The sequence below is a fragment of the Hordeum vulgare genome, chromosome 5H, assembly GCF_904849725.1.
Source record: "Hordeum vulgare subsp. vulgare chromosome 5H, MorexV3_pseudomolecules_assembly, whole genome shotgun sequence".
Taxonomy (NCBI): domain Eukaryota; kingdom Viridiplantae; phylum Streptophyta; class Magnoliopsida; order Poales; family Poaceae; genus Hordeum; species Hordeum vulgare.
In genome coordinates this window covers 470,576,286-470,603,704 of record NC_058522.1, presented here as the reverse complement: position 1 = coordinate 470,603,704, position 27,419 = coordinate 470,576,286, and positions in this window count along the sequence as shown.

Here is a 27,419-nt window from a genome sequence, read left to right as displayed (position 1 = left end):
TGAGCTCATTGATTGCCCAATAAGCCTTATGTTCTAGCTCAAGAGGTAAATGACATACTTTACCGTAAACCATTTTGTACGGAGACATGCCCATGGGATTCTTATAGGCATTTCTATAAGCCCACAGTGCATCATCAAGCTTCTTAGACCAATTCTTCCTAGACCTATTGACAGTCTTTTGCAGAATTAGTTTAATCTCTCTATTACTTAGCTCTACTTGAATGCTGGACCGAGGATGATAGGGAGATGCAACTCTATGGTTGACATCATACTTAGCAAGCATTTTACGGAAAGCACCATTGTGACGCCCTCGGTTTAGTCATACGCTAATCATACATGCAAATGCGTACGATCAAACCCAAGGACTCACGGGAAGATATCACAACACAACACTAGACACAAATAAAACAATATTAGCTTCATATTACAAGCCAGGGGCCTCGAGGGCTAGAATACGGAAGCTCGATAAACACACGAGTCAGCGGAAGCAACAATATCTGAGTACAGACATAAAACAAGGGGTGCCTTAGAGAAGGCTAGCACAAAAGATACAACGATCGAACAAGGCGAGGCCTCCTGCCTGGGAACCTCCTAACTACTCTTGATCATCAGCGGCCTCCACGAAGATGACACCATCGGGGCGGCAGGCGTCGGCAGTAAACTCCACTCCTGGGCTCCATCATCTGTTCGCGGCAAACGGATCAAGGGGACAAGGGGGGAGCAAAGCAGCGGTGAGTACTCATCCAAAGTACTCGCAAGTCTTACCTCAGAACTATACTAATTATGCATGAGTATCAAAGAAGGGGGGGTTTTATGTGGACTGACTGCAGCAATGCGAGAATAGAGAGAGAAGGCCTAGTCCTATCGAAGACTAGCATCTTCAGGGTCTTGCAGCAATAGACGAGAGTAGAACATGGGTAAAACATTAATAGTCATATTGTTGCAGCATTATTAAAGTGAGGTCACGCCCAAAGATCCTCCCTCGACTCCCTGTGAGGAAGCAATCCTGAGGCAAACTAATTCCAGTTAAGTAACCATTGTAGTTGTATAAGATCAGGGCACAACTCCAAGTCGTCCTGTAACCGTGGACACGACTATTCGAATAGTTAATTTTCATCCCTGCAAGGGTGCACCACATGTCCCGTCACGCTCGATAACACTCTGGCCGAACATACTTTTCTTGGTCCTGCACAGCCTCGAAATATCGACACGTCGCAGCCCCACCTAAGATAAATCAGAGAGGTCAGCCCGCCGGTCTAAATCCTAAGTGCAAAGGGTTCATGGGCCCAGTTCCCCTCCGCGCTCCTGCACGATGCGAGGGCGGCCGACGTCAGTCCTAGCATCCCTTAATCACAAGCACAATGCATCTTGGGACAACTCGGGCGCGTGCCACTACGATTGCTGACATCTGAAAAGCTTCGGCTGATACCGCAACACCGAGTACCCATAATTCTTCCCGCGTAGCCGACTAGTGTGAAAATGTCTCCGACCAACCCAGATCAAACACCCAAATCCATTAACATTTTTATTAGGCCATCAACACAGTCTCGCAGGAATCCACCTATCTTACAACTAATCACCAATGATCCCAGTAACATGGTCGAGTAACTGTGTGGTTCTATGATACGTCCCCATCGTATCTACTGTTCCAAACTCTTTTGCCCTTGTTTTGGACTCTAATTTGCATGATTTGAATGGAACTAACCTGGACTGACGCTGTTTTCAGCAGAATTGCCTTGGTGTTATTTTTGTGCAGAAATCAAAGTTCTCCAAACGCCCTGAAAATTTTCGGGGAGCAGTTTTGGAAAATATCCAAAATATCTGCGCCAAGCTCCACCTAAGGGAGTGGGCCGGTGGGCTACAAGCCCCTGCTCCGCCACCACCCCCTGGTGGCGGTGGACAGGCTTGTGGGGCCCACACGACCCTGCCGCCCCCAACTCCAGCTCTATAAGTTGCCTTTCGTCCCAAAAAAATAAAAAGAGAAGTTTTCGTCGCGTTTTCGATACGGAGGCGCCGCCACCACCTGTTCTTCCTATGGAGGGCAGATCTGGAGTCCGTCTTGGGCTCCGGAGAGGGGAAATCTTCGCCATCGTCATCATCAACCTTCTTCCCTCTCCAATTCCATGAAGCTCTTCGTCCTTCGTGAGTAATCTATTCGTAGGCTCGCTGGGCGGAGATGAGTAGGATGAGATCTATCATGTAATCGAGTTAGTTTTGATGGGGATTGATCCCTAGTATCCACTATGTTCTGAGATTGATGTTGCTACTACTTTGCCATGCTTAATGCTTGTCACTAGGGCCCGAGTGCCGTGATTTCAGATCTGAAATTATTATGTTGTCACCAATATATGTGTGTTTTAGATCCGATCTTGCAAGTTGTAGTTACCTTCTATGTGTTATGATCCGGCAACCCTGGAGTGACAATAACCGGAACCACTCCCGGTGATGACCATAGTTTGAGGAGTTCATGTGTTCACCAAGTGCTAATGCGTTGATCCGGTTCTTTATTAAAAGGAGAACCTTAATATCACGTAGTTTCCTTTTGGACCCCGCTGCCACGGGAGGGATGGACAATAGATGTCATGTAAGGTCTTTTCCCTAAGCACGTATGACGACACACGGAATGCATGCCTACATCACATTGGCGAACGGGAGCTAGCCATATATCTCTCCGTGTTATAGCTGTTGCATGATGAATATCATCCAAACAAATCACCGACCCATTGCCTACGAGTTTGTCCTACTTTTGTTGTTACTTGTCTTGCTCTGCTGCTACTGTTGCTACTACTGTCGCTTGCTACTGTTGCTACTTGCTACTGCTGTCACTACTGCTGTTCCTTGCCACTGCTATTTCTCGTTACACTGTCGTTACTCGTTACTTTGTTGTTACTACTGTGCTTGCAGATACTAATCTTTCAGGTGTGGTTGAATCTGACAAATTCAGCTGCTAATACTTGAGAGTATTCTCTCACCTCTCGTCGTGCGAATCAACAAATTTGGGTCGAATACTCTACCCTCGAAAACTGCTGCGAACCCACGCGTTGGTGGGCCATCAACAACATTCTTCCAGTTTCATTGCCAGGGAGTGCTAGCAGCATTCTTCTGGTGTCGTTGCAGGAGAAGGTTTGTTGTCATCAGCATTCGTCTAGCTATCGCCAGAGATTGCAAATCAGCATTTTTCTGGTGCCGTTGCCGGGGAGGTATTGCTATATTCTCTGAGTTACTTGGGATTTATATCTTGATGTGTAGTCTGTGCTAGAGATACTGTGCTTGATGATGCTATGCTTGATACTATGCCTGATACTGCTAGAGATGCTATGCTTGATACTATGCCTGATACTGCTAGAGATGCTATGCTTGATACTATGCGTGATACTGCTTGAGATGCTATGCTTGATACTATGCCTGATACTGCTAGAGATGCTATGCTTGATACTATGCCTGATACTGCTAGAGATGCTACTTTGCTTGATGTTCCACTAGGAGTCTTCCTTGATGCTCATATTGCTAGAGTTACTGCCAATGCTCGTGATGCTTCTGAAACTGCCGATACTATTGAGATAGAACCTGCTTTTGCTCCTGTTAGATCTAGCTCTCCTAGATATGAATTGCCAGATATACCTGAGGGTTACGTTATGGAGGGAGAGATAGCTGAGGATTTTCTGGCGTGTAAGGATGTCTATGACGCTGAGAAACTACTTCTCAAGCGGAAGGAAAAATCTCGGGAAGCTAGGATGAAAAATGACCCGAAGTTTGCCACTTCGCCTATCTTTGTCACCCATAAGGATTATGAATTCTCTGTAGACCCTGATATAATCTCTCTAGTCGAATCTGATCCTTTTCACAGTTATGAGTCTCAGACGGTCATAGCCCATCTAGCCAAACTATCCGAAATAGCCAACCTTTTCACTAATGAGGAGAAGATCTGCCACTACTATATCCTTAAGCTGTTTCCTTTCTCTCTAAAGGATGACGCTAAAGTCTGGTTCACCTCTCTTGCTCCTGGATGTGTGTGTAGTCCCCAGGAGATGGTTTATTACTTCTGTGAGAAATATTTCCCTGCCCATAAGAAGCAAGCTGCCTTGCAGGAAATATACAACTTTGCTCAACTCCAAGAAGAGAGTCTTCCACAAGCTTGGGGGAGGCTCGTCCAGCTACAGAATGCTTTGCCTGATCACCCTCTTAAGAAGAACGAGATACTTGATATCCTCTATAACGGACTTACCGATGCCTCTAGAGACCACCTAGATAGTTGTGTCGGTTGTGTTTTTAGGGAACGAACTGTAGAACAAGCTGAGACTCTACTGAATAACCTCTTGATCAACGATAATGCTTGGACTATTCCCGAACCACCTCCTACGCCAACTCCTAAGAAAAGAGGTATTCTATTCCTCAGTCCCGAACATATGCAAGAAGACAAGAAATTTATGCAAGAGAAAGGCATTAGATCTGAAGATGTCAAAAATCTACCACCTATCGAAGAGATCCATGGTCTCGATAACCCGATACAGGTAGTGGAAGTGAATTCTCTGCGTATGTTTGATGAGAGTGATATTCCTTTTGATAAACCTGCTAGCCCATGCTTTGATGAATTTGACAACTTTGTGGCCAAACAACAGAGTTTCAATGATTATGTTAGCAGACATTTGGAACAAAGTGCTCGTATGCTTAGCCATTTAAGTGCTTGTGTAGACAGAAATGTCAATGCTCTGAAGCTCCTGAGTAAATATGCCTCTATGATTACTACTCAGGTAGAACAAGTACCTAAATCTCAGAATGACCTGCTTAATGAATTAAATGACAACTCTGTGAGAGTCATTACTAGAGGAGGCAAAATGACTCAGGAACCTTTGTATCCTGAAGGTCATCCTAAGAGAATTGATCAAGATTCTCAAGGAATCAATGTTGATACACCTAGTCATCCTAAGGAGAAGAAGAAGGATGATAGAAGCCTACACGCCAGTTCACCAAATACTATCACACCTGAAGAACCTAATGATATTTCTGCGTCTAATGCAGAAACACAATCAGGTGATGAACATGAACCTGGTGACAATGTGGACAGTGATGTTCATAATAATGCTCAACCTAGCCATGATGAGGATGTGGAGATTGAACCTATAGTTAATACTGATAATCCACAAGCTAAGAGATACGACAAGAATGACTTCACTGCTAGGAAGCATGGTAAAGAAAGGGAGCCATGGGTTCAGAGACCTATGCCCTTTCCTCCTAAGCCATCCAAGAAAAAGGATGATGAGGATTTTGAGCGCTTCGTTGAGATGATAAGACCCGTCTTTCTGCAGATGCGGTTAACTGATATGCTCAAGATGTCTCCGTATGCCAAGTACATGAAAGATATCGTGACTAATAAACGGAAGATACCAGATCTTGAGATCTCCACCATGCTTGCCAATTACACTTTTAAAGGTGGAACTCCTAAGAAACTTGGTGATCCCGGAGTGCCCTCTATACCTTGCTCCATTAAAGGAAACTACGTAAGAACTGCCTTATGTGACCTTGGAGCCGGTGTTAGTGTTATGCCGCTCTCTCTTTATCGTAGACTTGAATTGGATAAGTTGACACCCACTGAAATTTCTCTGCAAATGGCCGACAAATCAACTGCTTTCCCTATCGGCATTTGTGAGGATGTGCCTGTTGTGGTTGCTAACACCACTATCCTAACATACTTTGTTATCTTGAATATTCCCGAGGACGATGCCATGGCTATCATCCTCGGAAGACCCTTTTTAAACACTGCAGGGGCTGTTATAGATTGCAACAAAGGCAATGTCACTTTCCATGTCAATGGTAATGAGCACACACTGCACTTTCCGAAGAAACGATATCGAGTACATTGCATCAATGCTATCGAAAAGACTTCATCGATTCTCATTGGGAGCTTTAAATGCCCTATTCCTCGTGTCAAGATGAAGTATGATTTGCTTGTTGGGGAGATACATATCCCCATTGAGGTGACTTAGTGGCTATTCGAAAATTCTCCGTTCTCTCTTGCGATTCGAGAAAGTTTTGTCATGAGGACTTGATCAACCCCATTGACGAATTTCTTTCAATGACCATGAAACGGATGAATCAAAGAGTCACATACCTCTGTTTTAAGCTTTCATTTTCTGTTGCTTAGAAGAAAAATGATAGAGTTAGTTTAGCTTTTCCTGTTTTCTGTTTTAGCGTCCCGGAGAAAAACACCTCGAAAAAAAAATTCTCCGATGGTCCTGAAAATTTAGTATGATTTTTTCTGGAATTTTTGAAAATTTTTGGGCCTGAGAGCTGGCATGGGGGCCAACCAGTGGGCCACAAGCCCTCCCACCGCAACCTACCCCCTGGTGGCGGGGTGCAAGCTTGTGGGGCCCACAGGCACCCCCTCCACTCATTCCAGCTCTTAGCCTCTTCTTCCACCTCCAGAAAAAAATGTTTCGTAGCTCAAACCCGTGTTCTTGCTCATTTGGCTGTGATTTTCGATCTCCTTACTCAAAGCACCATTCTCCAAACCGTTTTGGGGAAATTACTCCTTGGTAAGTGACTCCTCCATTGGTCCAATTAGTTTTTTCTCTAGTGCTTTATCCTTCGCGTATTCTTGCTACCTTGGTGACCCTGTTCTTGAGCTAGAAATGTTGATTTTAGCTGGTCCCAAGTAGTTTTAGCGCGTGATACGGTCTCTAGGCACTTGTAGGAGTAGTTGCTACAAGGTGTGGTGGGTCTTTATTCACTTTTCTCTTGAACTTCAAAAATTTCAGCAAAAGGAAATTATGTTCAGGAGGAAGTTTGATGGTGGTTCCTCAAGTAAGAAGGGTCCTCGTCTCTCTTTTCAGGAGCCCGAACCTTTTCAACTAAGGGACGCACTGGTACAACCATGTGAATGGCCTTCCGATGAGTTCATGATCGAAGCAGGTTTCAAGGATGAGTTTGATGCACTTGTCCGCAATGCCGGGTTAGAAGAATTCCTCTCAGATAAATGTGAACAGTATGCTATGCTCACTGCCTCTTTCGTGCGTAGATTTAAATTTTTAGCTGGCGTGAATCATCCATACTGTTTGATCTGTACGATAAATCCTATACCGTGGATCTGGAGGATTTCAATAGGATTTGCAAGATACCTGATTGGGGTAGTGTTAATGATCCTCCTAAGTCTTCGGTCAGAGACTTTGTCTCCAGTATAACTGTTGGAGAAACCAGAGATATCACGCAAGCCACCATAGGAAGCATCCATTTCCCTGCCTTGCACTACCTTGCCCTCTTCATAGGTAGGTACGTTAACGACAAGGGTGCACATTGTCACCTATGCGCTTCTGACCTTAGTATCCTTAAGAACGCAGTAACAGGTGACAGGAGCTTCAATATGGGAGCTATAATAGCAAGGAGGCTGAATAAAAATGCCAGTGAGGGGGATTTCTTTGCTGGAGTTTATGCTACACGCTTAGCAAATTTTCTTGGAGTATCCATCCGTCTAGAAGACCCTCCTCTCCGTACAGCCTACCTTGATCGTGTCGCTCTAACACGCTACCAGTTCCTTGAGAGAGATCATGGATCCCTCCTATACCGCTTGATATTTAACCGGCATCGTGTTTTCCATATTACCCTTCCTGCTCCTGCTTTCTTTGACTTTCAGGTAAAACGAAGATACTACATAACCATAGGAGAGGCAGAGGAGTATGAGAGGGAGGCGACGACTGCTCGACTTCGTGAGGCAGCTATTCAGGCAGTGGCTGCAGCACTCCCGTATAATACCCATTATGACTTTGGGTTTCGCCAGGATCATCCATGGGAGTAGACCAAGCTAGGCCAAAAGCCTAAGCTTGGGGGAGTACGTGTTCTCACCGACTTTACATTAATGCTTATGCTTTCACTTTGTTAGCCGGTGTTTACACTTTGCCACTTTATTATCCATGCTAGTTTCTTTTCGTTTTCTTGTTTTCTTGTTTTGTGTCCTTTTGAGAAAACCCAAAAAGATTTTTCTTTCTTCTTTTGCTTGTTGGGAGCTTTCCCGTGTAAATAGTTTTCTTTTTCTTTGTGTCAAGGTAGAAGATATTGGTTACAATGCTTAGTGGTTCTTACATGCTTACCTGTTTAGCTTTCAAAGAGTCATATTATTTTCTCTTCTCCTTTGTGTTTGCCTGCAGATTCAGCTTATTCCAATGCGCTTATTATCGTGACTGAAAAGCTGGTATGAACTCTATCTATTTTGTTTTTGTAAATATGACTACCTTGTCGACCCAGATTCAGCTTTGTTGTGAGAGAAACATGTTTGCAATGACAACTTAGAGATCATAGTTTCTGATGCCATGCTTAATTAGCTAGGAGCTTATAATGGTTTGTCTTGATTGCCAACATAGATTTTGAGATGACTATGATGTAGTATGATAGGATGGTATTCTCCTTTGAATGTTTCAAGTGGCTTGACTTGGCGCATGTTCATGCATGTAGTTGAAACAAAATCAACATAGCCTCTATGATATTCGTGTTCATGGTGATTTATATCCTGTTCATGCTTGCACTCCATCTTAGTCAAACTCATTGCATCTTGATGACTGTTGTCGCTCTCTAGTTGGTCGCTTCCCAGTCTTTTGCTAGCCTTCACTTGTACTAAGAGGAATACTACTTGTGCATCCACCTCCATAACCCAAAGTTGTGTCCTATGAGTCCACCATACCTACCTATTTGCGGTATCTACCTGCCGTTCCAAGTAAATTTGCATGTGCCATTCTCTAAACCTTCAAGAAATAATCTGTTTTGCATGCCTGAACCGCTCATGTGGTGACATGGGGCTATTGGTATCTTCCATGTTAGGCGTGTTATCCTCAACATGTGTTTATTCACTGTCATTCACGAGAAAGGGGTCGGTGATTGGAATGCCCAGTTCCACACTTAAATCGAAAACATAACTGTAAAACAAGACTCCCCCCGGATTGATGTTAGTATGGACGGTACCCGAGGATTCGGCTAGCCGTGGAGTGTGATTGATTTGTGGTGGGGGAGTTAAAACTTTACTTTTCCGTTTGGGAACCGCCTATAGCATGTGTAGCGTGGAAGATATTGAGAACTCTTGGTCATTGCGTTGACAATGAAAGCTTGCCACCCAAAATTATTATCTCTATTTTCAAAGCTTGAGCTCTAGCACCTCTGCAAATCAATGCTTCCCTCTGCGAAGGGTCTGTCTATTTATTCTCCTGTTGAGTCATCCTCCTATTATATAAGCACCAATTAGAGAGCACATCTGTCATTTTTATGCTTTGCTTTTGATTGATATTGAGTATGACTATGACTGGCTCTTCATTGCTATGAATTACAATGTTTAGTTAGCCCTTGATCTTTGAAAGTGCTCTGCATTTATGTTTTGCGGTCTCAGAAAGAGCTAGCGAGATACCACCTATTCATATTGCTTCATGCTTGTTTTGATTGAAGTGTTGGTATTTGAAATTCATCATTATTTGCTCGTTAGCTGATTATGCCATTGATATTAGTTTACCGTGAGACCTTTGTGTCATTTGCTTATGTGGTTAACTTGTGATCTTGCTGAAATTCTGGTTATAAGTTAGACATAGTTGCAACAACAAGATCCAACAGAGTTTGTCAAAGTTTTTTCTTTCTCTCTCAGTTTGTCAACTGAGTTGCTTGAGGACAAGCAAGGTTTTAAGCTTGGGGGAGTTGATACGTCCTCACCGTATCTACTTTTCCAAACTCTTTTGCCCTTGTTTTGGACACTAATTTGCATGATTTGAATGGAACTAACCTGGACTGACGCTGTTTTCAGCAGAATTGCCTTGGTGTTATTTTTGTGGAGAAATCAAAGTTCTCCAAACGTCCTACAAATTTACAAGGAGCAGTTTTGGAAAATATCAAAAATATCTGCGCCAAACTCCACCTCAGGGGGTGGGCCAGTGGGCCACAAGCCCCTACTCCTCCACCACCCCCTGGTGGCGGTGGGCAGGCTTGTGGGGCCCACACGGCCCTGCCGCCCCCAACTCCAGCTCTATAAGTTGCCTTTCGTCCCAGAAAAAATAAAAAGAGAAGTTTTCATCGCGTTTTCGATACGGAGGCGCCGCCACCACCTGTTCTTCATCTGGAGGGCAGATCTCGAGTCCGTCTTGGGCTCTGGAGAGGGGAAATCGTCGCCATCGTCATCATCAACCTTCTTCCTCTCCAATTCCATGAAGCTCTTCGTCGTTCGTGAGTACTCTATTCGTAGGCTCGCTAGGCGGAGATGAGTTGGATGAGATCTATCATGTAATCGAGTTAGTTTTGATGGGGATTGATCCCTAGTATCCACTATGTTCTGAGATTGATGTTGCTACTACTTTGCCATGCTTAATGCTTGTCACTAGGGCCCGAGTGCCATGATTTCAGATCTGAAATTATTATGTTGTCACCAATATATGTGTGTTTTAGATCCGATCTTGCAAGTTGTAGTTACCTACTATGTGTTATGATCCGGCAACCTCGGAGTGACAATATCCGGAACCACTCCCGGTGATGACCATAGTTTGAGGAGTTCATGTGTTCACCAAGTGCTAATGCATTGGTCCAGTTCTTTATTAAAAGGAGAACCTTAATATCCCGTAGTTTCCTTTTGGACCCCACTGCCATGGGAGGGATGGACAATAGATGTTATGCAAGTTATTTTCCCTAAGCACGTATGACGACACAGGGAATGCATGCCTACATCACATTGATGAACGGGAGCTAGCCATATATCTCTCCGTGTTATAGCTGTTGCATGATGAATATCATCCAAACAAATCACCGACCCATTGCCTACGAGTTTGTCCTACTTCTGTTGTTACTTGTCTTGCTCTGCTGCTACTGTTGCTACTACTGTCGCTTGCTACTGTTGCTACTTGCTACTGCTGTCACTACTGTTGTTCCTTGCCGCTGCTATTGCTCGTTACACTGCCGTTATTCGTTACTTTGTTGTTACTACTGTGCTTGCAGATACTAATCTTTCAGGTGTGGTTGAATCTGACAAATTCAGCTGCTAATACTCGAGAGTATTCTCTCACCTCCCGTCATGCGAATCAACAAATTTGGGTCGAATACTCTACCCTCGAAAACTGATGCGAACCCACGCGTTGGTGGGCCATCAACACCATTCTTCCAGTTTCATTGCCGGGGAGTGCTAGCAGCATTCTTCTGGTGCCGTTGCAGGAGAAGGTTTGTTGTCATCAGCATTCGTCTAGCTATCGCCAGAGATTGCAAATCATTGTAACTTCGGGGGGTATCCGAGGTATCACCCTCGTTGGATTCCGAACGATGTATCCGTCAAGGTGGCTTAGAGGAATCACCCTCGGGGGTCCCACACTTGAGGGGTCGCACGACACAGGCGTCATCGGGAATGGTGAAAGAGGAATCACCCTCGATCACCACGACCGACTAGCTATACTACAGAGATATCATCAGGAGTACTTAGCAAGGTGTCACCCTCGGTACCCGATAGTATCTCTGTAGCGTCGTACAACTAATGGGGGTGTACGTGATGTGTCGAGTCTGGCTCGTCAATCAAGGATCGAGATTTGAAAACAAGCGGGGCAACTCGACTACGGGGTCAGAGGGGATGACTCCTCCACCTATACTAAGCAGATTAAAAGTACAGGACTGAAAGTAGCAGTTCATCAAAAATAGGCTATGCATTAGATATAGGAGCTAACTACAACATTAGAAAAATACTAATGCAAGCAGTAGGAAGAAAGGCATAGGCGATATAGGAATGATCAAGGGGGGTTTGCTTGCCTTGCTGCTCTACGGCAAAGGATTGATCGGCAGGGTCATAGATGTACCCGGCAGCAGCATCAGTCTCGGGGTCTACCGGTAAGAAGAGGGGGAAGAAACAATAAATAAGAGAGCAAGCAAACACACCACAAAGCGAGACAAGGTAATACACCATGCCACGGGTGACCTAACACATTATTAAACGTTACAGACGAAACATACTTAGCAAGCGTTTTACGAAAAGCACCATGAATGAATGTGAACCACCATCAGTCATTAGATATCTAGGGACTCCAAATCTAGGGAAAATAACTTCTTTAAGCATCCTGATAGAGGTGTTGTGATCACCACTACTAGTTGGGATAGCTTCTACCCACTTAGTAACGTAATCAACAACAACTAGGATATGAGTATACCCGTTGGATTTTGGAAAAGGTCCCATATAATCAAGATCCCAAACATCAAATGGTTCAATGACAAGTGAATGATTCATAGGCATTTCCTGACACTTACCAATATTACCTATTCTTTGAAATTCATCGCAAGACAAGACAAACTTACGGGCATCCTTGAAGAGAGTGGGCCAATAGAAACACGATTGCAATACCTTGTGTGCAGTTCTATCTCCCGCATGGTGTCCTCCATAGGCCTCGGAGTGACACTTCTGTAGGATCTGTCCCTGTTCATGTTCAGGTACACAACGTCTAATAACACCATCTATTCCTTCCTTATAAAGGTGAGGATCATCCCAGAAGTAATGTCTCAAATCAAAGAAGAATTTCTTCTTTTGCTGGTATGTGAAACTAGGTGGTATAAATTTGGCAACGATATAGTTTGCATAATCAGCATACCACAGTGTACTACGTGAAGTATTGATGACATTCAATTGCTTATCAGGAAAGCTATCATCAATAGGTTGTGGGTCATCAAGAACATTCTCCAACCTAGACAAGTTATCTACTACGGGGTTATCAACACCCTTCGTGTCGACAACATGCAATTCAAATTCTTGTAGCAAGAGAATCCATCTGATAAGTCTAGGTTTAGCGTCTTTATTTTCCATGAGGTACTTAATAGCAGCGTGATCAGTGTGAATAGTGACTTTGGAATCAACTATGTAAGATCTGAACTTTTCACATGCAAACACGACTGCTAAAAATTCCTTTTGAGTAGTAGCATAGTTTCTTTGGGCACCGTCTAGAGTTTTACTAGCATAGTGAATAACATTCAACTTCTTATCAACTCTTTGTCGTAGGAGAGCGCCAACAACATAATCACTAGCATCACACATAATTTCAAAAGGTAAGTTCCAATTGGGTGGTTGAACAATAGGCGTAGTTATCAAGGCCTTTTTAAGTATTTTGAAGGCTTCCACACAATCATCGTCAAAAACAAAAGGAATATCCTTTTGCAAGAGATTGGTAAGAGGCCTAGAAATCTTAGAGAAGTCTTTAATGAACCTTCTATAGAAACCAGCATGACTCGATCAAGGTTGCTGAGGCAATCATCAAAATAAGACTCGTAAACGGAGAAGTCATCCATGACAACCTCAACAATATTTTCACAAAAGTCAGAGAATATAGCCATCATACATCTTTGAAAGGTGGCAGGTGCATTACATAAGCCAAAAGGCATACGTCTGTAAGCAAAGGTATCGAAAGGGCAGGTGAAAGTGGTTTTCTCCTGATCAGATTGTGCAACAGGTATTTGGGAGAAACCAAAAAAACCATCTAGAAAGCAGAAGTGTGTATGTTTAGACAGTCTTTCTAGAATTTGGTCGATAAAAGGCAAAGGGTAATGATCTTTCCTAGTGGCCTTATTCAATTTCCTAAAATCGATCACCATCCTATAGCCAGTAATAATCCTCTGTGGGATCAATTCATCCTTATCATTAGGGACAACGGTAATACATCCCTTCTTAGGGACGCAATGCACCGGACTCACCCAATCACTATGAGCAACAAGATAGATAATACCTGCTTCCAGGAGCTTTAGTATTTCTTTTCTTACTACCTCTTTCATCTTAGGATTTAATCTCCATTGATGATCGACAACTGCTTTGGAATCAGGATAGGTTTTAATCTTGTGCTGGCATAGAGTGGGACTAATGCCCTTAAGATCATCAAGAGTATATCCAATATCAGCACGGTGCTTCCTCAGAGTTTTTAGTAACTTCTTTTCTTCATGCTCTGAGAGGCTAGCACTAATAATAACAGGATATATCTCTTTTTCATCGAGATAAGCATACTTAAGAGTATCAGGCAACTGTTTGAGCTCGAACACAGGATCACCCTTTGGTGGGGGTGGATCTCCAAGCAGTTCAACAGGCAAATTATTCTTAAGGATAGGATATTGTTCAAAGATACCTCTATCTATGTCATCCCTTTCATCCATATGCATATCATTTTCATGCTCAAGCAAGTATTGCTCTAAAGGATCAGTAGGAGGCACATCAATTGAAGCTAGGGCAATAATTACATCCTTACTAAGCAACTCTTTTTCATGAGGTTGTCTACCAAACTTGGAGAAATTGAACTCATGTGACACACCTTCAAAGCCAACAGTGACAGTTTGCTTCTCATAGTCAATATGAGCATTGACAATATTGATGAAAGGTCTGCCAAATATGATGGGACAAAAGCTATCTTGTGTGGTATCAAGAACGAGGAAATCAGGAGGATACTTTGTTTTACCACACAAGACTTCAACATCTCTAATAATTCCCAAAGGGCAGATAGTATCTCTGTTGGCAAGCTGAATAATGACATCAATAGGTTCCATCTCAGCAGGTGCAATCTCGTCTTTAATTTCATCATATAAGGATTGAGGTATTGCACTAACACTAGAACCCACGTCACATAAACCATGATAACAATGAACTCCTATCTTAACAGAAACAACAGGCGTGCCAACAACAAGCCTATGTTTGTCTCTAGCATGTGATTTAGTAATTCTAGCAGCATCTTCACAGAAGTGAATATCATGGCCATCAACATTGTCGTACAGGAGATCTTTGATAATAGCAATGCTAGGTTCAACTCTAATTTGCTCACGGGGTGTAGGTGTTCTAATGTAGCCCCTACGTATCACATTTGAAACTTTAGAATGATCATTTATCCTAATAGGGAAAGGTGGTTTCTCAATGTAAGCACTGGGAACAATAGGATCATTATAAGCAATGACTTTCTCTTCAACTGGATTGGGCTTAACTACATTGACTTCTAAGGGAGGATGATATTTAAACCGCTTCTGTTTAGGGAGATCAATATGAGCAGCAAATGATTCACATAATGAAGCTACTATCTCAGAGTCAAGTCCATATTTAGCGCTAAAATCACAAAAAGTATTTGTTTCGACAAAGGATTTAACGCAATCAAACTTGAAATTCATACCTGACTCCTCACCTTCATCAAACTCCCAATCTTCAGAGTTGTGTTTAATTCTTTCCAATAAATTCCATCTGAAGTCAATATCTCTCCTCATAGAAAAACCGGTACAAGAAGTGCCAAGCATGGTGTGATCATCATGTGAAAGCCGAGCATAGAAGTTCTCAATGATAATTTCTCTCGAGAGCTCATGGTTGGGGCATGAATATAACATTGATTTAAGCCTCCCCAAGCTTGAGCGATGCTTTCTCTGTCACGAGGCCAAAAATTATAAATATAATTCCGATCACGATGTACTAGATGCATAGGATAAAACTTTTGATGAAATTCCAATTTCAACTCGTTATAGTTCCATGATCCAGTATTATCACATAGCCTATACCATGTCAATTCTTTATCCCTCAAAGATAAGGGAAATACCTTCTTCTTGACCTCATCCTCGGGCAAACGTGCAAGCTTAAATAAACCACAAACTTCATCTACATAGATTAGATGCAAGTCGGGATGTGATGTTCCATCTCCTGTAAAAGGATTAGCCATCAGTTTCTCAAGCATACCCGAAGGAAATTCATAGAAAATATTTTCAGTAGGTGGAGCAGGTTGAGGAGAAACTCCTTGTGCTTCCGTTCGAGGTGAAGATACCCCAAACAAGCTCCTCAAAGGATTAGTTTCCATAGTGACAAGTGACAATAAATTTCAGCACACTATATAAATGTGTCCTTACCAAATTCCACTTACCAAAGGCGCTTCACTCCACGGCAATGGCCCCAGAAAAGAGTCTTGATGACCCACAAGTATAGGGGCTCTATCATAATCCTTTCGATAAGTAAGAGTGTCGAACCCAACGAGGAGCAGAAGGATCTGACAAGTGGTTTTCAGCAAGGTATTCTCTGCAAGCACTGAAATTATCGGTAACAGATAGTTGTGTGGTGATATGTCTCCAACGTGTCTATCATTTTTTATGGTTTCATGCTATTATCTTGTCAAACTTTGGATGTATTGCATGCCTTTTATTTATTTTTTGGGACTAACTTATTAACTCAGTGCCAAGTGCCAGTTCCTGTTTTTTCCATGTTTTTGACCCCTTTCAAAGGAGATTTTGAAACGGAGCCCAAACGGAAGAAAATCCCCGAAACGATTTTTTCTGGAACGGAAGAAGATCGGAGAAATTGGGAGCCAAGCCACAGGAGCTCCAGGGGCCCCACAAGCCCCCACCCCGCGGCCAGGGGGCCACGCCATCCAGGCTTGTGGGCCCCCTGAGCGTCCCCTGACCTAGGGGTTGCGCCTATATATTCCCAAAAATTCCCAAAAAAATCAGGAGATCATCGCAATCACTTTTCCACTGCCGCAAGCTTCTGTCTCCGCAAGATCCAATCTGGGGCACGTTCTGGTGCCGTGCCAGAGGGGAGATTCAGACACGGAGGGCTTCTTCATCAACACCATGACATCTCCGATGATGCGTGAGTAGTTCACCATAAACCTACGGGTCCATAGCTAGTAACTAGATGGCTTATTCTCTCTCTTCGATCTTCAATACAAAGTTCTCCATGATCTTCATGGAGATCTATCCGATGTAATCTTCTTTTGCGGTGTGTTTGTCGAGATCCGATGAATTGTGGATTTATGATCAGATTATCTATGAATCTTATTTGAGTTTCTTATGATCTCTCTTATGCATGATTTCACATCCTTGTAATCCTCTTCGAGTTTTGGGTTTTGTCTGGCCAACTAGATCTATGATTCTTGCAATGGGAGAAGTGCTTGGTTTCGGGTTCATACCGTGCGGTGACCTCACCCAGTGAAAGAAGGGGTAGCGAGGCACACATCGTGTTGTTGCCATCAAGGGTAAAAAGATGAGGTTTTCATCATTGGTTCGAGATTATCCCTCTACATCATGTCATCTTGCTTAAAGCGTTACTCTGTTCGTCATGAACTCATTACCCTAGATGCATGCTGGATAGCGGTCGATGTGTGGAGTAATAGTAGTAGATGCAGAAAGTATCGGTCTACTTGTCTCGGACATGATGCCTATATGCATGATCATTGCCTTAGATATCGTCATGACTTTGCACGGTTCTATCAATTGCTCGGCAGTAATTTGTTCACCCGCCATAATACTTTCTATTTTGAGAGAAGCCTCTAGTGAAAACTATGGCCCCCAGGGTCTACTCCACACCATATTTTCAACGTTACACTTTTTACTTCGTTGCACTTTCCGCCTTCAGATCTCACTTTGCAAATAATATTGAAGGGATTGATAACCCCTTTGAAGCGTTGGGTGCAAGCTTGTTTGTGTTTGCGCAGGTACTCTGGACTTGACGAGACCCTCTTTCTGGATCGATACCTTGGTTCTCAAACTGAGGGAAATACTTACTGCTCCTGTGCTGCATCACGCTTTCCTCTTCAAGGGAAGAACCAACGCAAGCCCAGCCTCTGTCAACGTGTTAATTTCTGTGCTGTTGTCTGTGGGATAGCAGCAGAATTTCTGGCGCCCTTGTCGGGGAGGAAGATCAAGTCAAGAACTCATCCAAGTAGGTGTCGCAAACTCATCTCTTGCATTTACTTTGTTTGCCAGTTGCCTCTCGTTTTCCTCTCCCCCACTTCACCAATTTGCCTTTTTCGTTTGCCTTTTTGTTCGCCGTTTTCTCTCGCTTGCTTTCTGTTCGCTTGTGTGCCATGTGCCTTCAATATGCTTGGATATTCGCTTGTTGAAAATCTAGTGATATGGATCCTCATCCACTTGCTAATCTCTTTAAGAGATCCAATTATGTTGATCCAATTGCTAGTGAGTTGAGTGCACTTGACTATCTTTATGGAGTTTTGCTTGAGATGCGTGAATCTGAAAATTGTGAGGAAGAAATTTATGAAGTGATTCAAGAGGGCTCCTTGGATGAAAATCATGATTGCAATGGTTTCACTATAAATTCTATTAGTGACAATCATGCTAAAAATATGCAAAACCCTAAGCTTGGGGATGCTAGTTTTGCTATGTCCACTACTTGTTGCAATGATCATGAGTGGGGCGATGATTTTTCTTATGATCTTGAAAAAAAATTTAAGCCTCATGATGAATATGATATTTGCAATATTATTGAAACAGGGTTTGGAGAAGTCATGACTTTAGTTGATGATAATCCCACTATTTTTGAAGAGCGTCAACTTTGCATGCATGTGGATCATGAAAAGAATATCCTATGTGATAGTTACATTGTTGAATTCGGATATGATCCCACATGTAATTATTATGAGAGAGGAAAATATGGTGGTAGAAACTTTCATATCACTAAATCACCTCTCGTTATGTTGAGATTGCTATTGTCTCTTTCTTCTTCCTTGCATATGGTAACTATTGGTTGTCTTGACAATATGTTTTCCTATAAAATGCCTATACATAGGAATTATGTTAGACTTAGATGTGATTTTCACATGCTTTATGATGCTTTCGTTGTGCTTCAATTCTTGTCTTTTGTGTGAGCATCATTGAATTATCAATGCCTAGCTAAGGGTGTTAAATAATAGCGCTTGTTGGGAGGCAACCCAATGAATTTATCTTTTTCTTTCTGTTTTGTTGTGTTCACACTTTCATAATTCTGTTCTGATTGTGTTTTTTGTGTTTCTTTTTGTGTTTGAGCCAAGCAAAACCTTTATGGCTAGTCCTGGTAATGGTTGTTTGATCCTGCTGGAAAAAGACAGAAACTTTTCGCTCACAAGATGATTTTTCATTTTTATTCAGAAAGAGCTTTTGAGTTGATTCTTTTTGCTGATGATTGATATTTTTTCCCCAGGCCTTAGTAATGTTTCGGATTTTTTGAGGTACCAGAAGTATACGAAGTATACAGATTGCTACAGACTGGTCTGTTTTTGACAGATTCTGTTTTTATTGAGTTGGTTGCTTGTTTTGATGAAACCATGGTTAGTATCGGGGGGTACTAGCCATGGAAAAGTGATAATACAGTATCTCATCATCAATATAGATGGAATTCAAGTTTTCTACAGTACCAAAAGAAGTGGTAGTTTGTTTCCTTGTACTAATGTTATCACAAGTTTCTGTTTAAGTTTTGTGTTGTGAAGTTTTCAAGTTTTGGGTGATGTTCTCATGGACAAAGAGATAAGGAGTGGAAAGAGCTCAAGCTTGGGGCTGACCAAGGCATCCCAAGCCAAATTCAAGGACATCAAAAAGCCTAAGCTTGGGGATGCCCGGGGAAGGCATCCCCTCTTTCGTCTTCAATCCATCGGTAACATTACTTAGAGCTATATTTTATTCACCACATGATATGTGTTTTGCTTGGAGAGTCTTGTATCTTAGGAGTCTTTTCTTTATGTTGTGTCACAATCATCCTTGCTGCACACTTTTTTGAGAGAGAGATACATGCATTCATCGTGATTTCGCTAGAATGCTCATAGTGCTTCACTTCTATCTTTTGAGCTAGATACTTTTGCTCTAGTGCTTCAATTATACCTTTTGAGAAAGATACTTTTGCTCTAGTGCTTCACTTATATCTTTTGAGCTAGATACTTTTGCTCTTGTGCTTCACTTATACCTTTAGAGCACGGCGGTGCGTGATTTGGTAGCTGGCTTATGCTATGAAAGTAGTTCCAAATGTGATAGGTACCCAAAGAGGATGCAAAAACCTCCATCATCATGTGCATTGAGTAGAAAGATAAGTCTTGATTCCTCTCAAATAGTTTTGAGACATGGATTTGGTAATATTAAAAGTCATGTTAGTAGGGTGTTGTGAATCTAGAAATACTTGTGTTGAAGTTAGTGATTCCCGTAACATGCATGTATAGTTAACCGCTATGTTAGGAAGTCGGAGCATAATTGATCTATTGATTGTCATCCTTTGTGTTGAGGTCGGGATCGCGTGATGGTTTACACCTACCAACCCTTCCCCTCGGAGTATGCGTTTAGCACTTTGTTTCGATTACTAATAAAAACTTTCGCAACAAGTATGTGAGTTCTTCATGACTAATGTGAGCCCATGGTATAGATGCACTTTCACCTTCCACCATTGCTAGCCTGTCTAGTGCCGCGCAATTCTCGCCGGTGCACAAACCCACCATATTCCTTCCTCAAAACATCCACCATACCTACCTACTATGGCATTTTCATAGCCATTCCGAGATATATTGCCATGCAACTCCCACCGTTCCGCTTCATGACTTGTGCTACCACTCTCATATTGCCATTGCATGATCGTAAGATAGCTAGCGAGATGTTTCAATGTCATACGCCATGCTAGATCGTTGCACATCCCGGTACACTACCGGAGGCATTTCCTATGGAGTCATCACCATTGTGATCTTTGAGCTGTGAGTAAATAAAAGTGTGATGATCATCATTATTAGAGCATTGTCCCATGTGAGGAAATAAAAAAAGAGGCCAAAGAGCCCAAAAAAACAAAAAAAGGAGAAAAGAAAAGAAAAGAAAAGAAGAAGAAAAGAGGCCTAATAGCCCAAATGAAAAAAAATAAAAGAGAGAAAAATAGAGAAGGGACAATGCTACTATCTTTTTCCACACTTGTGCTTCATGTTAGCACCATGTTCTTCATGATTGAGAGCTTCTTGCTTTGTCACTACCATATGCTAGTGGGAATCTTCGTTTTATAACTTGGCTTGTATATTCCAATGATGGGATTCCTCAAAATTTCCCTAGGTCTTCGTGAGCAAGCAAGTTGGATGCACACCCACTAGTTTTCCTTTTGAGCTTTCACATACTTATAGCTCTAGTGCATCTCTTGTATGGCAATCCCTACTCATTCACATTGATATCTATTAATGGGCATCTCCATAGCCTATTGATACGCCGAGTCAATGTGACCATCTCCTCCTTTTTGTCTCACAACCACCACCACACTCTATTCCACCTATAGTGCTATATCCATGGCTCGCGCTCATGTATTTCGTGATAGTTATAAAAAGTTTGAGAAAGTAAGAGTGCGAAAACAATTACTTGGTCAATTCCGGGGTTGTGCATCATTTACATTAGTTGTGTGAGGATGACGGAGCATAGCCATACTATATGATTTTGTAGGGATAACTTTCTTTGGCTTTGTTATTTTGAAAGTTCATGATTACTTTGCTAGTTTGCTTGAAGTATTATTGTTCTCATGTCAATAGCAAACTATGGTTTTGAATCTTACGGATCTGAACATTCATGTCACGTGAAAGAAGTTGCAAAGAACAACTATGCAAGGTAGCATTCCACATCAAAAATTCATTCTTTATCACTTCCCTACTCGAGGACGAGCAGGAGTTAAGCTTGGGGATGCTTGATACGTCTCCAACGTATCTATAATTTTTGATGGTTTCATGCTATTATCTTGTCAAACTTTGGATGTTTTGCATGCCTTTTATTTATTTTTTGGGACTAACTTACTAACTCAGTGCCAAGTGCCAGTTCCTGTTTTTCCATGTTTTTGACCCCTTTCAGAGGAGATTTTGAAACGGAGTCCAAACGGAAGAAAATCCCCGAAAAGATTTTTTCTGGAATGGAAGAAGATCGGAGAACTTGGGAGCCAAGCCAGAGGAGCTCCAGGGGCCCCACAAGCCCCCACCCCGCGGTCAGGGGGGCCGCGCCATCCAGGCTTGTGTCCCCCGTGAGCGTCCCCTGACCTAGTGGTTGCGCCTATATATTCCCAAAAATTCCCAAAAAAATCAGGAGATCATCGCAATCACTTTTCCGCCGCCACAAGCTTCTGTCTCCGCAAGATCACATCTGGGGCACATTCTGGTGCCCTGCCGGAGGGGAGATTCGGACATGGAGGGCTACTTCATCAACACCATGACCTCTCCGATGATGCGTGAGTAGTTCACCATAGACCTACGGGTCCATAGCTAGTAACTAGATGGCTTCTTCTCTCTCTTGGATCTTCAATACAAAGTTCTCCATGATCTTCATGGAGATCTATCCGATATAATCTTATTTTGCGGTGTGTTTGTCGAGATACGATGAATTGTGGATTTATGATCAGATTATCTATGAATCTTATTTGAGTTTCTTCTGATCTCTCTTATGCATGATTTCATATCCTTGTAATTCTCTTCAAGTTGTGGGTTTTGTCTGGCCAACTAGATCTATGATTCTTGCAGTGGGAGAAGTGCTTGGTTTTGGGTTCATACCGTGCGGTGACCTCACCCAGTGACAAAAGGGGTAGTGAGGCACGCATCATGTTGTTGCCATCAAGGGTAAAAAGATGGGGTTTTCATCATTGGTTTGAAATTATCCCTCTACATCATTTCATCTTGCTTAAAGCGTTACTCTGTTCGTCATGAACTCAATACACTAGATGCATGGTGGATAGCGGTTGATGTGTGGAGTAATAGTAGTAGATGCAGAAAGTATCGGTCTACTTGTCTCGGACGTGATGCCTATATGCATGATCATTGCCTGAGATATCGTCATGACTTTGCGCGGTTCTATCAATTGCTCGGCAGTAATTTGTTCACCCACCGTAATACTTGCTATTTTGAGAGAAGCCTCTAGTGAAAACTATGGCCCCCAGGGTCTACTCCACACCATATTTTCAGCCTTACACTTTTTACTTCGTTGCACTTTCCCCCTTCAGATCTCACTTTGCAAACAATCTTGAAGGGATTGACAACCCCTTTGAAGCGTTGGGTGCAAGCTTGTTTGTGTTTGCGCAGGTACTCTGGACTTGACGAGACCCTCCTTCTGGATCGATACCTTGGTTCTCAAACTGAGGGAAATACTTACTGCTCCTGTGCTGCATCACCCTTTCCTCTTCAAGGGAAGAACCAACGCAAGCCCAGTCTCTGTCAACGTGTCAACTTCTGGCACTGTTGTCTATGGGATAGCATGTGGTAAGATGATTCATAGCAAGTAACAATAGTAACAACGGTGCAGCAAAGTGGGCCAATCCCTTTTGTAGCAAGGGACAAGCCTGTACAAACTCTTATAGGAGGTAAAGCGCTCCCGAGGACACATGGGAATTTCTGTCAAGCTAGTTTTCATCATGTTCATATGATTCGCGTTTGCTACTTTGATAGTTTGATATGTGGGTGGACCGGTGCTTGGGTGCTTCCCTTACTTGGACAAACATCCCACTTATGATTAACCCCTCTCGCAAGCATCCGCAACTACGAAATAAGAATTAAGACAAAGTCTAACCATAGCATTAAACTAGTGGATCCAAATCAGCCCCTTACGAAGCAACGCATAAACTGGGGTTTATGCTTCTGTCACTCTAGCAACCCATCATCTACTTAATACTTCCCAATGCCTTCCTCTAGGCCCAAATAATGGTGAAGTGTTATGTAGTCGATGTTCACATAACACCACTAGAGGAAAAACAACATACAACGCATCAAAATATCGAACGAATACCAAATTCACATGATTACTTATAGCATGACTTATCCCATGTCCTCAGGAAAAAAAGCAACTACTCAGAAAGCATAATAATATTCATGACCAGAGAGGTATTGAATAGCATCAAGGATCTGAACATATAACCTTATCAACTACAAAGAGTAATTTACACTACTAGCAACCTTACAAGTACCAATCGGAGTCGCGAGACGGAGATTGGTTACAAGAGATGAACTAGGGTTTGGAGATGAGATGGTGTTGATGAAGATGTTGATGGTGATGAGTCCCCTCCGACGAGAGGAGTGTTGGTGATGACGATGATGATGATTTCCCCCTCCGGGAGGGAAGTTTCCCTGGCACGACGACCCTCACGGAGCTCTAGATTGGTTATGCTCAAATTCCGCCTCCTGGCGGCGGCGATTCCTCCCGAAAGCCTCCTCTTGATTTTTTCTGGAACGAAACCCTCCTTATAGCAAAAGCGGGGGGCCAGAGGGCCAACAGGGATCCCACAAGCCCCCTAGGCGCGGCGAGGGGGGTAGGTCGCGCCTAGCAGGCTTGTGGCCTCCTGCTGGCTCCCCTCTGGTACTTCTTCGGCCCAGTATTTTTTATAAATTCCAAAATAAATCCTCGTTGATTTTCACGGCTTTTGGAGTTGCGCGGAATAGGTATCTCAAACTTGCTCCTTTCTCAGGCCAGAATTCCACGTGCCGGCATTCTCCCTCTTCATGTAAACCTTGCAAAATAAGGGAGAAAAGGCATAAGTATTGTACCGTGAAGTGTAATAACAGCCCAAAAAGCGATAAATACCAACATGAAAGCATGATGCAAAATGGACGTATCAGTCACCATCACCGGAGACCATGGAGGAGGAAGACGGAGGGGACATCATCACCATGGAGGCCAAGGACCAAAGGGAGAACCTCTCCCCACCTTGGGGGGATGCCATGGAGGAGGAAGCATGATAACCCACAAGTATAAAGGATCGCAACAGTTTTCGAGGGTAGAGTATTCAAACAAAATTTATTGATCCGACTCAAGGGAAGCCAAAGAATATTCTCGAGTATTAGCAACTGAGTTGTCAATTCAACCACACCTGAAAGATTTAATATGTGCAACAAATTATTTCGTAGCAAAGTAGTATGGAAGTAACAGTAATAGTGGCAAACGTGAGAGTAGCAGTTTGTAGTGATTGTAACAATAGCAACAGAAAAGTAACTTAGCAAAGATCAATATGTGGAAAGCTCATAGGCAATGGATCAGTGATAGATAATTATGTCGGATGGCATTCATCATGCAACACTCATAACATAGGGTGATACAAAACTAGCTCCAATTCATCAATGTAATGTAGGCATGCATTCCATATATAGTTATACGTGTTTATGGAAAAGAACTTGCATGACATCTTTTGTCCTACCCTCCCGTGGTAGCGGGGGTCCTAATGGAAACTAAGGGATATTAAGGCCTCCTTTTAATAGAGAACTGAACCAAAGCATTAGCATGTAGTGAATACATGAACTCCTCAAACTACAGTAATCACCGGAAAGAATCCCAGTTATTGTCACCCTAGGGGATGCGGATCATAAATCGTAATAGGTGTCTACAACTTGCAAGATAGGATCAATAACACATATATATTCATGAAAACATAATAGGTTCAGATCTGAAATCATGGCACTCGGGCCCTAGTGACAAGCATTAAGCATAGCAAAGTCATAGCAACATCAATCTCAGAATATAATGGATACTAGGGATCAAACCCTAACAAAACTAACTCGATGACATGATATATCTCATCCAAACCATCACCATCCAGCAAGCCTACGATGGAATTACTCATGGACGGCAGAGAGCATCATGGAATTGGTGATGAAGGATGGTTGGTGATGACGACGGCGTCGGTTTCCCCTCCCGAAGCCCAAATCAGACTCCAGAGCTACCATACCGAGGAAGAACACGAGGTTGCGGCGGCTCCGTATTGTAAAACGTGATGAACTCTTCTCCTTGAATTTCTCTTCCCGAATAGGAATATAAAGGAGTGGAAGAGAGGTCGGTGGAGCCACAGGGGCCCCACAAGCCAGGGGCGTGCCCTAGGGGGTGGTCGCGCCCTACAAGCTTGTGGCCTGGTGGTGGACCCTCTCCGGTTAATTCTTTATCCAATATTTTTTATTAATTCCAAAAGTGTTCTCCATAAAAATTTTGGTCGGTCCGAGAACTTTTATTTCTGCACAAAAATAACACCAAGGCAATTCTGCTGAAAACAACGTCAGCCTGGGTTAGTTCCATTCAAATCATGCAAATTAGAGTCCAAAACAAGGGCAAAAGAGTTTGGAAAAGTAGATATGTTGGAGACGTATCAACTACCCCAAGCTTAAACCTTTGCTTGTCCTCAAGCAATTCAGTTGATAAACTAAAAGTGATAAAGAAAAACTTTTACAAACTCTGTTTGATCTTGCTGTTGTAAATATGCCTAACTGATGTTCAGATCTTCAGCTAAGATTATAGACTAACCACATTCACAATAATATTTAGGTCTCATAGTTATTTATATCAATGACACAATCAACTAGCGAGAAATAATAGTAAGTCTCGGATGAGAACAATTTTATCAAAACAATCATAATACAATAGATAATCTGGTATCTCGGTAGCCCTTTCTGAGACCGCAAAACATAAATGCAGAGCACCTCCTAAGAACGAGGACTGACTAGACATTGTAATTAATTATAAAAGAGATCCAGTCATACTCATATTGAATATCAATTAATAGCAAAGCATACAGATGATGGGGGTGCTCTCTAACTGGTGTCTTTTATAAGAAGAGGATGACTCAACAGTAAAGTATAATAGATAGGCCCTTCGCAAAGGGGAACATTGATTTACACACGTGCCAGAGATCGAGCTTTTAAAACAGGAATAAATCAAAATTTTGGGTGGTATGCTTTCATTGTCAACATAACAACTAAGAGATCTCAATATATGCCATGCTAGATACATTATAGGCGGTTCCCAAACAGAATAGTACAGTTTTTACTCCCCCTCCACCAATCGATCACATTCCATGGCGGGCCGAATTCATGGGTGCCGTCCATACCAACAACATTCCTAGGGGAGTTTTGTTTCATTATATTTGATTTGACTTTTGAGCATGGAACTGGGCATCCTGATTACCAGCCACTTTCCCGTGAATGATAGTGAATCAACACATATCTTGATAATAACCCACCTAGCATGGAATATACTGACAGCCCCTAGTCACTACATGAGCGATTCGGGCATATAAAATAGAATATTAACTTGAAGTTTAAAGTATGGCACATGAAAATTTACTTGGGGCGACAGGTAAATACCGTATATAGGTAGGCATTGGTGGACTCATATGGAACAACTTTGGGTTTATGGAAGTGGATGCACAAGAATTATTCCCGCTTGGAACAAGTGGAGGCTAGAAAGATACTTGGAAGCAACCAACTAGAGAGCGACAACATTCATAAACATGCTTTTAGATTAATCAACATTGGATGCAAGCATGAGTAGGATATAAATCACCATGAACATAAACATCGTGGAGGCTATGTTGGTTTTGTTTCAACTACATGCGTGAACATGTGCCAAGTCTAGCCACTAGAATCATTCGAAGGAGGATACCATTCTATCATACTACATCACAACCATTTTAATATTCATGTTGGCACTCAACACAAACCATTATTCACTCCTAGCTAATTAAGCATGGCATACATAACTATATTCTATAATTGTCATTGCAAACATGTTCAATCCATAGTGAGCTGAATCCGGAACGATGAGCTAATCATATTTACAAAAACAAGATAGGTTGACTTCATACCAGCTTTTCTCCACCTCCGTCACTTCATCATATATCGTCATTATTGCCTTTCACTTGCATGACCGAACAGTGTGAATAATAATAATAAGAGTGCACGTGCATTGGACTAAGCTGGAATCTGCAAGCAATA